This window comes from Equus przewalskii, chromosome 2 (assembly GCF_037783145.1).
Source record: "Equus przewalskii isolate Varuska chromosome 2, EquPr2, whole genome shotgun sequence".
Lineage (NCBI taxonomy): Eukaryota > Metazoa > Chordata > Mammalia > Perissodactyla > Equidae > Equus > Equus przewalskii.
The window spans coordinates 22,229,307-22,244,072 of NC_091832.1; positions in this window are offsets into that span (position 1 = coordinate 22,229,307).

A 14,766-nucleotide genomic window follows, 5' to 3' on the forward strand; every position below is an offset into this window, starting at 1 on the left:
CGTTCAGATCATCTATTTCTTCTTGTGTGAGTTCTAGCAGATTGTATCTTTCAAGGAATTGGTTTATTTCATCTAGGTTATCAAATTTATGGGCATAGACTTGTTCATAGTATTCTTTTATTATCCTTTTAATGTCTGTGTAATCTGTATTGATGTCCTGTCTTTCATTTATGATATTAGTAATTTGTGTTCTCTCTCTTTTTTTCTTAGTCTGGTTAGAGGCCTATTGATTTTAGTTAACTTTTCAAAGAACCAGTTTTTGTTTTGTTGATTTTTCTCTCTTGATGTCTTGTTTTCAATTTCATTGATTTTTTTTTTTGCTCCAATTTTTTATTATCTCATTTCTTCCGTTTACTTTGGATTTAAATTGCTCTTCTTTTTCTAGTTTCCTTATGTGGAAGCTTAGGTGATTGGTTTTAGATCTTTCTTCTTTTCCAATAAGGCACTCAATGTTATAAATGTCTCTCTAAGTGCTGCTTTTGTGACATCCCACAAATTTTGGTAAGTTGTGTTTTTGTGTAGTTCAAGATATTCTTACATTTCTCTTGAGATTTCTTTGACTCATATATTATTTAGAAGTGTGTGTTTAATCTCCAGGTATTTTGGGATTTTCCAGCTATCTTTCTATTGTTGGTTTCTAGTTTAACTCCATTGTGTCTGAGAGCAGAAATCTTATGATTTCTATTATTTTAAATTTGTTAAGCTATATTTTATGGCCCAGAATGTGATCTATCTTGATGAATGTTCCATGTGAACTTGAGAAGAATGTGTTGTTCATCTACTGTTGTTGAATGAAGTAGTCTATAGATATCAGTTATATCCAATTGATCGATGGTGTTGTTGAGTTCAACTATGTCTTTACTGATTTTCTGCCTGCTGGATCTGTTCATTTCTTTTTCTTTTCTTTTCTTTTTTTTTTTTTTGAGGAAGATTAGCCCTGAGCTAACTGCTGCCAATCCTCCTCTTTTTTCTGAGGAAGACTCATCCTGAGCTAACATCCGTGCCCATCTTCCTCTACTTTATATGTGGAACGCCTACCACAGCAGGATGTGCCAAGCGGTGCCATGTCTGCACCCGGGATCCGAACCGGCAAACCCCGGGCCGCCAAAGCAGAACGTGTGCACCCCACCGCTGTGCCACTGGGCTGGTCCCTGGATCTGTTCATTTCTGAGAGAGGGGTGTTGAAGTTTCCAACTGTAATAATGGATTCGTCTTTCTCTCTTTGCGCTTCTATCAGTTTTTGCCTCGTGTATTTTGATTCTCTGTTGTTAGGTGCTTACACGTTGAGGATTGTTGTTTTCTTGGAGAATTGGCCCCTTTATTGTCATGTAATGCTTCTCTTTATTCCTCATAACTTTCCTTGCTCTGAAGTCTTCCCTCTATGAAATTAATATAGCTACTCCTACTTTGTTTTGATTAGTGTTAGCATGGTGTTTCTTTCTCCATCCATTTACTTTCAATCTATGTGTGTCTTTTTACTTAAAGTGGGTTTCTTATAGACAACATATAGTTGGGTCTCATTTTTTATCCACTCAGACAATCTCTGTCCTCTAATTGATGTATTTACACCATTGATGTTTAAAGTGATTATTGATATAGTTAGGTTAATATCTTCCATATTTGTTGCTCTTTTCTATTTGTTGCCCTTGTTCTTTTCCTTATTTTTGTCTTCCACTATTTTTCTGCCTTTTGTGGTTTTAACTGAACATTTTGTATGATTCCATTTTCTTCCCTTTCTTAGCATATCAGTTATGTTTCTTAAAAATATTTTTAGTGGTTTTTCTAGAGTTTGCAACATACATTTACAACTAATACAAATCCACTTTCATTGCTTTCGCTCATTTCACTTATACATAAGTGCACACACTCACACACCTCAAATATATATTTGCTATTATTTTTGAACGAACTATCTGTTAGATCAACTAAGAATAAGAAAAGTAAAGGTTTTAATTTTGTCTTCATTTATTCCTTCTCCGATTCTCGTCCTTTCTTTGTGTAGGTCTGAGTTTCTGATATATATCATTTTCCTTCTCTCTGAAGAACTTCTTTTAACATTTCTTGCAAGGCAGGTCTACTGGCAACAAATTTCCTCAATTTTTGTTTGTGTGAAAAATTCTTTTCTCCTTCACTTCTGAAGAACAATTTTTGTAGGTACAGACTTCTAGGTTGGTGACATTTTTCTCTCAACACTTTAAATATTTCACTCTACTCTCTTTTTGCTTGCATAGTTTCTGAGGAGGAGTTAGATGTAATTCTTATCTTTGTTCTGCTACAGGTAAGATGTTTTTTACCTCTGACTTCTTTCAGGATTTTTTCTTTATTTTTTATTTTGTGTGATTTGAATATGATATGCTTAGGTGTAGGTTTTTTTTTTTGGCATTTATTGTGCTTGGAATTCTCTGAGCTTCCTAGATCTGTGGTTTGGTGTCTGACACTAATTTTGGGGAGATTCTGAGACATTATTACTTCAAATATTCCTTATGCTCCTTTCTCTCTCTCTTCTAGTATTTCTGTACGTGTATGTTATACTTTTTATAGTTGTCCCCCAGTTCTTGTATATTCTGTTCTGGTTTTTCTCATTCTTTTTTCTTTTCAGTTTTGGAAGTTTCTGTTGAAATATCTTCATGTTCAGAGATTCTTTCTTCAGCTATGGCCAGTCTACTAATAAGCCCATGAAAGGCATTCTTCATTTCTATTAGAGTGTTTTTCATCTCTAATATTTCTTTTTGATTCTTTCTTAGAATTTCCGTCTCTTTACTTACATTGCCCATCCATTCTTGCATCCTGTCTACTTTATCCATTAGAGCCCATAGCAATTTAAATTCCTAGGCTAAATCCAACATCCCTGCCATATCTGTGTCTAGTTCTGATGTTTCCTCTGTCTCTTCAGACTGTGTTTTTGTCCTGTAGTATGCCTTGTAGTTTTTTCTTGATAGCTGGTCATGATGTACTAGGTAAAAGGACCTGCTGTAAATAAGTCTTTGGTTTTGTGGTGGTAAGGTGTGGGGCAAGGGAAATGTTTGATAGTCCTATGATTAGTCTCAGCATTTTAATGAGCCTGTGTCTCTGTACTGTGAGCTTCACAAGTGCTTTTCAGGTTTTTCTCCCCTCCCCAACTTAGGTGGGACAAGTTGGCTATAGTGGGCTGGAGTTGAGTATTTCCCTTCCCCCAGGTCAGTTAGGCTCTGATAAAACTTTAGCAGGTTAGGCTATGGTTAAATAGTTTCTCCTGAGGACAGACGTTGCTAAGAAGGTCAGAATGCTGAGATGTATTTAAAAATGGCTACTTTCCCCCTCCCCCTGCTGGAAGCACGAGGGGATTTTCCTCTGATATTCACTGTGAGAACCTAGTTGAACTCCTGAAGGTAAAACTCACATAACTGTGAGGACCTCCCTATGACTGGATTCCCCTGGAGTGTTCAACTCTCAGACTTGCCCCTTCTGAGACTCCAGGGGTTCACCAATTACAGTTTAGGTTTTCCTACCCCAGCACTGGTTCTCTCAGAGGTTTCAGCTCACGGGTCCAGTATGTCGTGATTTTCTATACTCGCCTGTTGGTCTCTCGTTTTTGGGGGGCCGTGGTTTGCTCTGTGACCTCACTTCTCTTACAGATCCAAGAAGAGTAGTTGGTTTTTCAGTTTGTTCAGTTTTTACTTGTTGTTTGGATGGAGTGGCACCCTAAGGTCCTTACACACTAGACTGGAAACTGGAAGTCTCACTTTCATTTTTGAAATATATTTTCCCTGGGTTTAGAAAACATCAAAAATATTGCTCTATTTTGTTTCCACTTGCTTAGTTTTTTTTTTTTTTTTGAGGAAGATTAGCCCTGAGCTAACATCTGCTGCCAATCCTCCTCTTTTTTTGCTGAGGAAGACTGGCCCTGAACTAACATCCATGCCCATCTTCCTCTACTTTATATGTGGGATGCCTGCCACAGCATGGCTTGCCAAGTGGTGCCATGTCCACACCCAGGATCTGAACTGGCGAACCCTGGGCCACCATAGCGGAATGTGCACGCTTAACTGCTGCACCACCGGGCTGGCCGCTCACTTGCTTAGTTTTTGATGAGACGTTTTCTCTCCTTCTTTCTTCCTCTATATGTAATACTTTTTCTTCTTCTTTTTTTTTTTTTTCGGTAAGGAAGATTGGCACTGAGCTAACATCTGTTGCCAATCTTCCTCTTTTTTTTCCTCTCCAAAGCCCCAGTACATAGTTGTATATCCTAGTTGTAAGTTATTCTACTTCTTCTACATGGGATGCTGCCACAGCCTGGCTTGATGAGCAGTGCGTAGGTCTGTGCCCAGGATCTGAACTGCTGAACCCCAGGTTACTGAAGTGGAGCATGTGAACTTAACCACTTGGCCACAGGGCGGCCCCTGTAATGCTCCTTTTTATTCTGGATGCTATTAAGATTTTCTCTGTATCTCTGTTTTTCAACTGTTTGATTAATGTGTACCTTGGTGTGATTATATTTACTTTTCTTGAGTTTCATTGAGCTTTATCATTGAGATTCTGTGAGTTGATGTTTTTCATCAAATTTGAAATTTTTTCAGCCATTTCTTTTTTAAAATATTTTTTCTGTCCTCTCTTTTATCTTACTACTTCTGATATTTTCCCATTCATTTCTTAGACTATCTGATATTGTTTCATAGGTCAATGATGCTTTGCTCATTTTTTTTTCAGTTTTTCTTTTTGCACTTTGTTTTGGATAGTTTCTCTCGGTATATCTTCAACTTTACTCATAATCTTTACTACAATGTCTAATCTGATGTAAATCTCACCCAGTGCATTTTTAAATTTCAGATATTGCATTTTTCTCTGTGTAAGTTCCATTTATCTTTGACCATAATTTTTTAATATATAAAATAACTTTTTAAACTTACTTTTTTGCTAATTTCATCATCTCTATCATTTTGGGGTCTGTTTCTATTTGTTAAATTTTCTCCTGGTTATGGGTTACATTTTCCTGCTTCTTTGCGTGCCTGGTAATTTCTACTGAGTGTTGGACATTGTGAGTTGTACATTTTGGATGGTGGATTTTGTTGTATTCCTAAATGTTTGAATTCTTCTAGCATGTAACTAAATTACTTGGGATTGGTTGGGCCCTCTTGAGGCCAGCTTTCAAGTTTTGTTAGGGTGAGTCAGAGGATCCTGTAGCGTGTGGCCAGTTTAACCTCACCGCTACATGATACTGTTGTCAGGACTTTATTCACTGCCCATGTCTTATGTGGTTTCTCCACTCTGGCAGGTGGGCACGTGAACTATTCCCAGACCTCTGGAGCTCTGGGATTTTTTTGGTTTATAGTTTTCCAATGATTCTTGCCATGTCTTCCTGGAGTTTCACTGTGGACTGAAGGGGACTCTTCTGAGGATCTCTGGAGCCTTTTCTCTGTGCAGTTCTATCTTCTGTGGCACTCTGCCCCAGAAAGACTGGTTTTCTTGGCCTCCTTGAATTCTGATCTCTTTCTCTTCAATTCAGCAAGACTTCTGGTCTCTGTTTGGGTTCCTTCCCTGCTCTGCAAACTTGAAACTGTTTCCACACAGTAAACTGGGGCAATTGTAGTGCTCACCTAGTTTATTTCCCTTCTCTCAGGGATCATAGTCCTTCAGTGCCTATTATGCAATGTCCAAAAGGTGTTGTTTCATATATTTTTTCTTGTTGTTTATGATGGGAGGGAATTTTTCATAGCAGTTAATCCTTTGTGACTAGAAGCACAATTCTCCATTATTTTTTTAATGTCAATAACTTCTAAAAAATTTCTAGAAGTTCTATTTAGTTCTCTTTCTAAAGTGCATGGACCTTTATTTCTTAATAATAGATTTTTTTCTCACCTTCGATTTGCTTTTTTTTTCTGAATCATTTTAAGTATACTTTTTCGTATCGGTTAACTAGTCCCATAATAATATTGTGTAGCAAATCACCCCAAAATATAGTGCCCTAATACAAAAATCACTTACTCTTATGCATCAGTTGATTGGCTGGGGCAGCTCTGTGGAACGAAGTTAGGCTCAGTTGGGAGTCTCTGTTTAAAACTGTGGCAGCTGGTGTGGCTCCACTTCTCACTGGAGATCTGTGGTCTGCTGGGACAGTTCTGCTTCTAGACTGTTCATTCAGATCCCCAGCCAAAAGGGCAGCAGTCAGTCAGGGTTCAAGATCTTCTCAGGATGACTGCAGAAACACAAAAGAGCAAACAGAAGCACTTGAGACTTCTTAAGGCTTAGTCTGGGAACGAATCCATGGTCACTTCCTCCCCATGCCACTGGTCAGTGCAAGGCATCTAGCCACGCTCTAGGTGAAGGGATGTGAAGTACACTCTGCCTGTGCTGAGGCCATGGGTGTGGCCTCATCATAGGGAGTGGATGCAAGGAAGGATAAGGTTTGTGGTCCAGGAAGTTAATCTATCACAATTCAATCTACTGAACCTATCCAATGGTTCAATGATTTGAAGTTTTTTGAGGTCAAATTCTTCTGTGTTTTGTTTTGCTTACTCTCTTTCATGGTGCGTTTCCTTATGTGTTTTGTAATTTTGGATTGTGTGTTCGTATATGGTGGGGCCTTTTCTGCGGGACTCCCAGACTTTCAGTTTCTTTCAGGTGCCCTAAGGTTCACGTTAGCTAAGGACTACTTATTACGTTAATTTCTTAGCTTGAGGGTACCTGGACATTGCAAGGAGCAGAAATTCAAGCCCCATACTCATGTGAGAACAAGTCTGTGATTACTAAATCTCAAGGGGGGCATTTTCTTTTTCCTACCAGCACCAGGGCTGAGAGACAGAGTACTGGCTTTCTGCAGGAGTCTAGTTCAAACTCTCTTCCGCAAGTGGGCCCAAAGCCTTGTCTCTTATTCCCATACCATCATTAAAAGCCAATCTCCTGTTACCAAAAGCAGGACAACCAAAAGCATCGGTACCCACATACTCACTTTGGTTTTTCATTTCCTCTTTAATTTTGCTGTCTCTTCTCAGATCAACTATCCACTTGAAAAGTTGTTTGTAAAAACAAAAATTCTGTTTTGTAGAGGGACGTCTTTCAGATCCTTGCATTAACTATATTGCCATTTTGTACATGCTTTTCTCTTTTCCTGGATTCCTCCTTTCCCCCTTCCTCAAATCCTTTGGCTAATACCCTTTTATCCCTCAGGGTTCATTTCTTCTGAAACCTCCAGTAAATAAGGTATCCTTGTTATTCTTCCTTACTAGAAAGTTATTTTCCTTTATAGCATTTACAACAACTTATAATCCTATTGCTATATTCTGTATTTAATTTGTCTTCTCCATTAGACTGCAAGTTCCCCGTGGACAGAAACTAGATCTATTTTATTTTCACTGATCCTAGAGCTTAGTATAACGGTTAGAATACAGCAGGCCCTGGATGAATATTTGTTGAATGGATGGCCACAGTATTTGGAATACCCTAGGTCATTTACGTTGTACATGTGATATTACGTTAGTCAAAATAATTTCCAGAATGTTAACCAAGTGTGGTTTCCCAAAGCCTGAGAATGTGAATGAGGGAGGGTTTCAGTCAGGGCTCTGCCCTAGACTGTTCTGGTCAATGTCTTAACCAGTGATTGGAGGATGACATCTATGGAGTGTGTCAGAGAATATTATACCGGCTTTGTCAAGACTCTTGGTTGAAAGCAACAGAAATAGACTCTGGTTAATTGAAACAGAAAAGGAATTTAATGAGAAAGGTATTAGACAGCTCATAGACTTGACCCAGAGGCTGAGAACTGGGCTTGAATGGGAACTAAGAAAGGCAAAGCCTAGCCAAGATCCCAGCATGGAAATGGATAGGACCTCCCGGCTGGGCATGTTGTCAGTGGACACATCCTATCATGTTCTTGAATTCTGTGGTCCTTGGGAACACACCATCTGCTAAGGACTGAATGTCTATGTCTCCCCAGAATTCATAAGTTGAAACCTTAATCCCTAAAATGATGATATTCAGAGATTTGGCCTTGGGAGGTGATTAGGTTGTGAGAGTAGAGCCCTCGTCATGGGATTAGTGCCCTTATAAGAAGAGATGGGAGAGAGCCTGCTTACCCCTGCTCCCCCTCTCTCTGCCGTGCGAAGAAGCCAGGAAGAGGCTTCTCACCAGCATCCGACTATGCTGGCACTCTGACCTCCAACTTCCAGCCTCCAGAACTGTGAGAAATAAATGTTTGTTGTTTAAGCCACCCAGCTTATGGTATTTTTGTTCTAGCAGCCTGAGCTAAGACACCATCATACCACTGGGCTCATCTCTAACTGTCCTGTGTCTTGGCAGCACTTCCTGGAGAGTCCTGGGTAGAAGCATCTGATTGGCTGAACTTAAGCCATGGGCCCAAGGCCTGGTTGCAGGGCTCCAGGGAAAAGGTACCATCTCCTTATTGCAGCTTCCATAATGGGAGGTAGACCCTGCCTTCAGTTTATCTTAGGATCCCCTCCCCACTGAGAAGGGGTTCACATGCCCGCTCAGAGACAGTTGCTAACCCCAGAGAGGGGACTTCTCTTCTCTGCCCGGGTCTCTGTGTGCCCCATGTGCCCCACCCCTGCCTCGAGCTCCGGGGACGTAGCTTCGTTTCCTTTCCTTCTGTGACACTCACCTGTCTTCCATGCCATATTTTGGAATTCTCTTCTCCTAAATTGGTTTTGGACAGGGTAAGTCTCCCCGGCTCTCTTCTTCATATTCTGCAAATAAGCTCGTGGACTTTACTCTTTTGCAAGTATTCCCTGCTGAGCCCTGTCAGTATCTCTGAGTTCAGGTCAATTAAATTCTACAAGCTTTAATGAACGCATTTTTCTGGTTCAGAAAATGGTGGCCCTTTGTAGGATTTCCCGGTTCTGGGTGTTGGGGATGTGCAGCCCAGGCCCTCAGGAACTCGTGGTCTAGTGGGGGAGACCTAGAAACCCAGACTATCAATATCAAAATTCTTGGTCCAGGTTTCTGACTCTTTTACAAGCCTTTCACATGTTGAAACGCTTGGGCTGCTTTCATTTTTTGAGGCTCTTGCTATATTAAATAATGAAGAATTGTATAGACAGAGTTACAAAAATTGTGGTATGTTTCAAATATGTGAATATTAGATGCTTTTAAACACACACGTGCAAAAAACAATTGTATGTGTAACCTCATTTGGAAATAGTGTCAAAACTCTGTTGATGTTGCTGCTGGATTGGTAGAATTCTTGGTCTTGGTCTGTCCCTTCGTTCTCTCTACTCCAGGTATGTCCGGCTCTGATACACCCTGTCTTTCTCCTCAGTGTCTCTAGAGCCAATCCTGGGAAGCCATCCAGGCTCCCTGGCTTACCGTGTTCTGTTCTCGGGAGGATCTGACTACTGTAAGGCTAAGAATGGTTCTTGCCATGGATAAAGCTTGGCTTGTGCCCATACTGTCTTAACCGAATGAATGCGCACCTCATTTTGGGAAGTTGTTGGGCCCTGTGCTGGGCTTGGCTTCCTGTGTCTGCCTCTCATATCCCTTTCCAGGAATCCACCCCCCGCCTCTCCACCCTCGAGTTCCTGTTTCTGGTTTTAGAGATCCCTCTGGGTCACAGCTGAACTGGACTGACGAGGTTGCCTGAGCTCAGGGCATGGCCTAGGCAATCTGGTCCCTTCACACCTTCAGGTTCTCTGTGACACTTGCTCTGCGGCCTCCCCTCCAGTGGAGTGGCGTGGAAGAAGGCATATGGCCTTTAGAAAGAGTGTTTGGCACTTAACAAAGACCCTGAACAGGCAGACTGGGAAAGAAACATTGTCTCCACTAGGGAAGACCATTTAATTGCATTAAACTCAGATTTATCGGATAAGGATAAATCCAATTTATTGAAGCTAGCAGTGCTAATACTGTGGACGACAGAATCCAGATTTAAGAGGATGGTTCTTGTCAGTTGGAACAATGGGCTAAAGTGGACATGATGGCATTTCACTGGTGCAGATGTCAGATTTGTCACTTTTATTGCTCCAATTCCCAATTACATAAGCTCATGCTTAGTAATAGCTTAGTTGCAGCCCACATGTAAAAGGCTCAGGGATTTTAGCTGCAAAGCTTTCCAATTGCTTTTACCAAATGAGCGTAACTCTGTTTACAAAACGTCTCCACATGGCACACAAAGAGGCCCAGGGGCAGTTTAATTTAGGGCTTTTCTTTGAAGTGTAAGCAAAGTGAGACTATACGGTGTGATGACATGTAAGGCTGCCACACTTAATTCAAATAGGCAATTTTTTTTAGTAAGATTCGTGAAGAAGAAAATTTGAGTAGACAAATCGTTGCTGAAGACAGTGAAAAAGATTTTGAATAATGACATAAAAAAGGCACCGAGTCTAGATGGCTTTACAGGCAAGTTTGTTGAAACCTTCAAGGAATCATGCTCTTAAAACAATTGCAGAGTGTGTAGTCTACCCTCCCACTTTAATTGGTCATCGGCCTGGGTATACAATTCCAGGTTGAAAGTCACTTTGCTCGGAGTTTTGAAGGTGTTGCTCCAGTGTCTTTAGCTCCCGGTGTTGTTGCTGCACAGCGTGATGCTGTTCTGATTCTTGAGACCGTCTATGGAGCTGTGTTCTCCCTCTGGAAACTTGTGGGCTCATCTCTTTGTCTCCTGTGTTCTGAAAACTTTCAGTTGTTTGAATCCACATTTGTCGGTTGGGCCGGGCACTCAGTGGCCCTCTCAGTCTGGATTTTTTCTGACTATATCCACTCCCGTTCTTTCTCCTCCCTTTTCTAGAACTCCTGTTACTTGGACCTCTTGGACCAGTCCTCTAATTTTTTTTTAACCTTTTTCTGATATCTACACTTTTGTCTTTTACTCTGTTTTCAGGGCAGTTGCCTAGCTATCTTCCAAACTTTTTTTTTCATATTTTAATTATTTTATTGAGGTCACATTGGTTTACGACATTGTGTAAATTTCAGGTGTACGTTCTCATATTTCAGCTGCTGTATAGTCTGCATTGTTTCCGGCACCAATAGTCTAATTTTTATTCATCACTATGCATACATGCCCCTTCACCTCTTTCACTCTCCCCTTACCCCTAGCCCCTCTGGTATCCATTACCTTACACCATACACAAAAATTAACTCAAAATGGGTTAAAGACTTGAAGGTAAGACCTGAAACCATAAAACTCCTAGAAGAAAACGGAGGCAGTGCATTCTTTGACATCCATCTTAGCAGTATCTTTTAAAATACCATGTCTCCTCAGGCAAGGGAAACAAAAGAAAAAATAAACAAATGGGAGTAAGCAAAAAGCTTCTGCACGGCAAAGGAAACCATCAACAAAACAAAAAGACAACCCACCTACTGGGCGAAAATATTTGCAAATCATGTATCTGACAAGGGGCTAATTTCCAAACTTTTTATTGAAGTTTTCAATTCTGCTATCACGTTTTTCTTTTCCAAGTCCTTGGTTTTGTTGTTGTTCTTTGCATATTTCTTTCTTAGAGCATCATTTTATTTCATAGATACAATCCTCATTTTTATCTTTCTGAAGAAAGCAGTAATAGTTTTAAAAAATGTTTTATTCTCCGTATGTAACCTCTATTTCCTCTAGAAAGCTTTAGTCTGTTTGATTCAGGCTCTTTCACAGAAGGTACTTTCCTCAAGTGCCCGGGGTCCTTGGCCGTGTGCTCATATGTGAGAGTGGGTCCCTAAAAAGCTGTTATGCTCTGAGTGGGTGGGTGGGGCTCCTGACTGGTCTTCAGTGTGTGGCCATCTCGCTGTCTATGTCCTTGGGGAGCCCCTTGGTGCCCATATCTTTAGGTATTTCCTTTTGGGTCTGTCAGATTCCACTGAGAAGACTCTTTCAAACACCTGCCTAGAAAATGTAGACCTGGCTTCCAGAATTCTCAAAAAAAGTAAAAATAATAAGGGAGAATGTATTCACAGGATAGTAAAATGTGTTACAAAGCTACACTACTGAAGAGTGATGGTATCCTATAAATCGGTAGATCAATGGGATAGACTTTTAGATAGCCCAAAAATAGACTGTTTTATGCGTAAAAATGTAGTATATGGTCAAGCTGATATCATGAACTAGTGTAGGAAGGATTATTCAATAAGTGGAATCATTAGTTTTGGGGAAAAAAGCATTTCACCTTACATTATATACTAAAATTAATTTATTTGCTCATTCTTTTCTTTAGTCACAATTATTTGTCTCCTGTTATGTTTGAGACAGATTAAAGTATTGAATATATAAGATGAAAAATAATCTTAGAAAGGGAGAAACAGTAAAGGCATAAAATGATTGGAAAAGAAAAAATCGACAAATTTGAGTACATAGAAATTAAAAAAGACAAGATAACACACTGAGAATCTTTTTTTTTTTTGGTCAGGAAGATTGGCCGTGAGCTAACATCTGCTGCCAATCTTTCTTTATTTTTTGCTTGAGTAAGATTGTCTCTGAGCTAACATCTGTGCCAATCTTCCTCTAGTTTTTGTACATGGGGTGCCACCACAGCATGGCTTGATGAGTGGTGTGTAGGTCTGCACCTGGGATCCGAACCTGTGAACCCTGGGCTACCAAAGTGGAGTGCGCGAACTTAACCACTATGGCACCAGGCCAGACCCTGAGAATTCTTTTTTATAACAAATAGGCCATTTAAAGAGTTTTATCTTTATGGAGAGATAAAAGAGCTCTATAAAGAGCTTATACAAATTGATCAGAAAACACAAAAACCTGAGGAAAAAATGGGCAAAAAGAAAAGTACAAAAGAAACATAAGTGCTGAGGAAGTATATGTTAAAATGTCTAGCCTCATTAGTAATCAAGGCTTATTCCTTGAAAGGTGATACCATATTTTTTGCCTGCTTAATAATTAATAAACAGAGGAATTTAAAATGTTTAATAATACTAGTGTATTATGAGTATAATAGTGCCTTCAAATGGGCACTTTCATACAATGCTGTTGAACATACGAGTAATTTTTTCTGGAAAGCAACTTGTAGTTCATATCAAGAGCAACCCTGAGCAATGAATACATTAAGTCTCTTCCCTTCTTCTTCAAAGCCTTGGAGGATGCTGATCCTTCTGCCTGGATGCTCTTCCATCTCTTCCCTGGAGCATTCCTCCTCAGTTTTCAGGTGCCGAAGTTCACATCCTCAAGGCAACCTTCCACGGCCTACAGTCTAGATCAGATCTTCTTTTTGTGGCCTCGTCTATCAACCAGCATTGTGGGAGCCACTTAGGGGGAGAAGGTTGAGGGTGTCGCTGTTCAGTATGTGAACTTCACTCCACTCCTCTGTGTTCTTTTTGGTTCTCCCACCGTCTGCTCTGTGTGGCATTTCCCCATCCATCTCTGTTGGATCCTCTCTAGAGAATAAGCTCCGTCCGTCCACAGGGTGGGGGAAGGGTGGCCACCTGGCTGCGCAGAATGGAGAAGGGGATCCGTGGCCAACGGCGTCCGGTCAGCTCTCCTGTTTTCAGCTCCACGTTCTCTCTCACTGTCAGAGGCAGCTGGTGCCTTCACTTCTTGTCATTTGCTTTTGCTTTTTTCCATTTCTAGATCATCCACAGTGAATAACTTTCACAATCAGAAAAAAAACCCCTAACTTTTTAAAAATTGAGCATTTCATACCTTTTGACCCAGTAACTTCACTTCTTGTAATGTCTTTCTTTTAAGGCAATCGGCAATTTGGAAAATATTTATGTACAGGCATCTATACCACAGTACAATTTATAACAGAGGATAATTAGTTGCAAACAATCTAAAAATTCAATATCAGGGTCATGTTTAAGTAGATAATGATAAACTCTTATGATAAAGCCATTAAGTGATGTTTCCAAAGATATTTGATGACATGGGGAAAAGGCTTATGATATAATGTAAAATGAAAAAAGCAGACTATGAAATCATAGGTACACCTTTACTCAGATTTTACTTAAACATATGCATGGAAGAGGCTGGAAGGAATTACTTTTGAATATCAACAGTTGTTACCCTGGGATAGTGGGATCTCATTGCCTACAATGATCATCCATGAACTTTATAATCCAGAAAAAATTTCTGTATATGGAAAAGAAAATAAAATAGAAAAGTTAATGTAATCCTAGGTTGCTGTAATGGAGGTGGAAGTTTTGAGGAAGAGAGGTGATAATCTGGATTCTGATCCCCTGGAGTATCGTGTCTAGGAGTATCACGTCTAGCTCCCAGGGGAGGTTGACCCATGTTAAAAGGAAAGGAGATGAACTCCGGGTTGGCCAGAGGCTTCTGGAAATCAGAGTCAGCTGGAGGAATGGCAGAAGAGCAGGCTCAGGGCCGGCCTGGTGGCTGTCTGGATGTGGCTGCAGTGCTGGCATGGGAAGGACAGAAGAGTTGAGCCTCGTGCGGCCCTTGGGGTCAGAGCCAGGGCTAGTGCGAGAGGCTGTAACAGGGAGAAAGACGTTCCAACAGTCCTGTGATGGATACCTCTTCCTGCAAATGTCAACGGTCATGCTGAGGTTAGGGTGAGGGGGAAATGAAGGACTCCCAGGCAAGGCCCTAGAGGTCAGTGGTAGAATCATGAGGTCAGCAACCCAGTGGTCAGGGAGCCAGCACGTTAGATTGGGAAGAAGTTTTGACATCACTCAGCCTGACAGCTCTCTGCCTTGTTTATATGTGGCTCATGATGTCCACATGCTCCCATGGGTCACAGATAAGATGACCTCAGTTTATGCAGAATTCCCACTGCACTCCACATAACCCCATCCGTTTCTTTCCTACTCAGAAAGGCAATGTGAATTCAAGGATCGGGGATCGGCCTCATTCTAGAAATAATGTTCACTCCGTTCTGATTCACGAAAAAC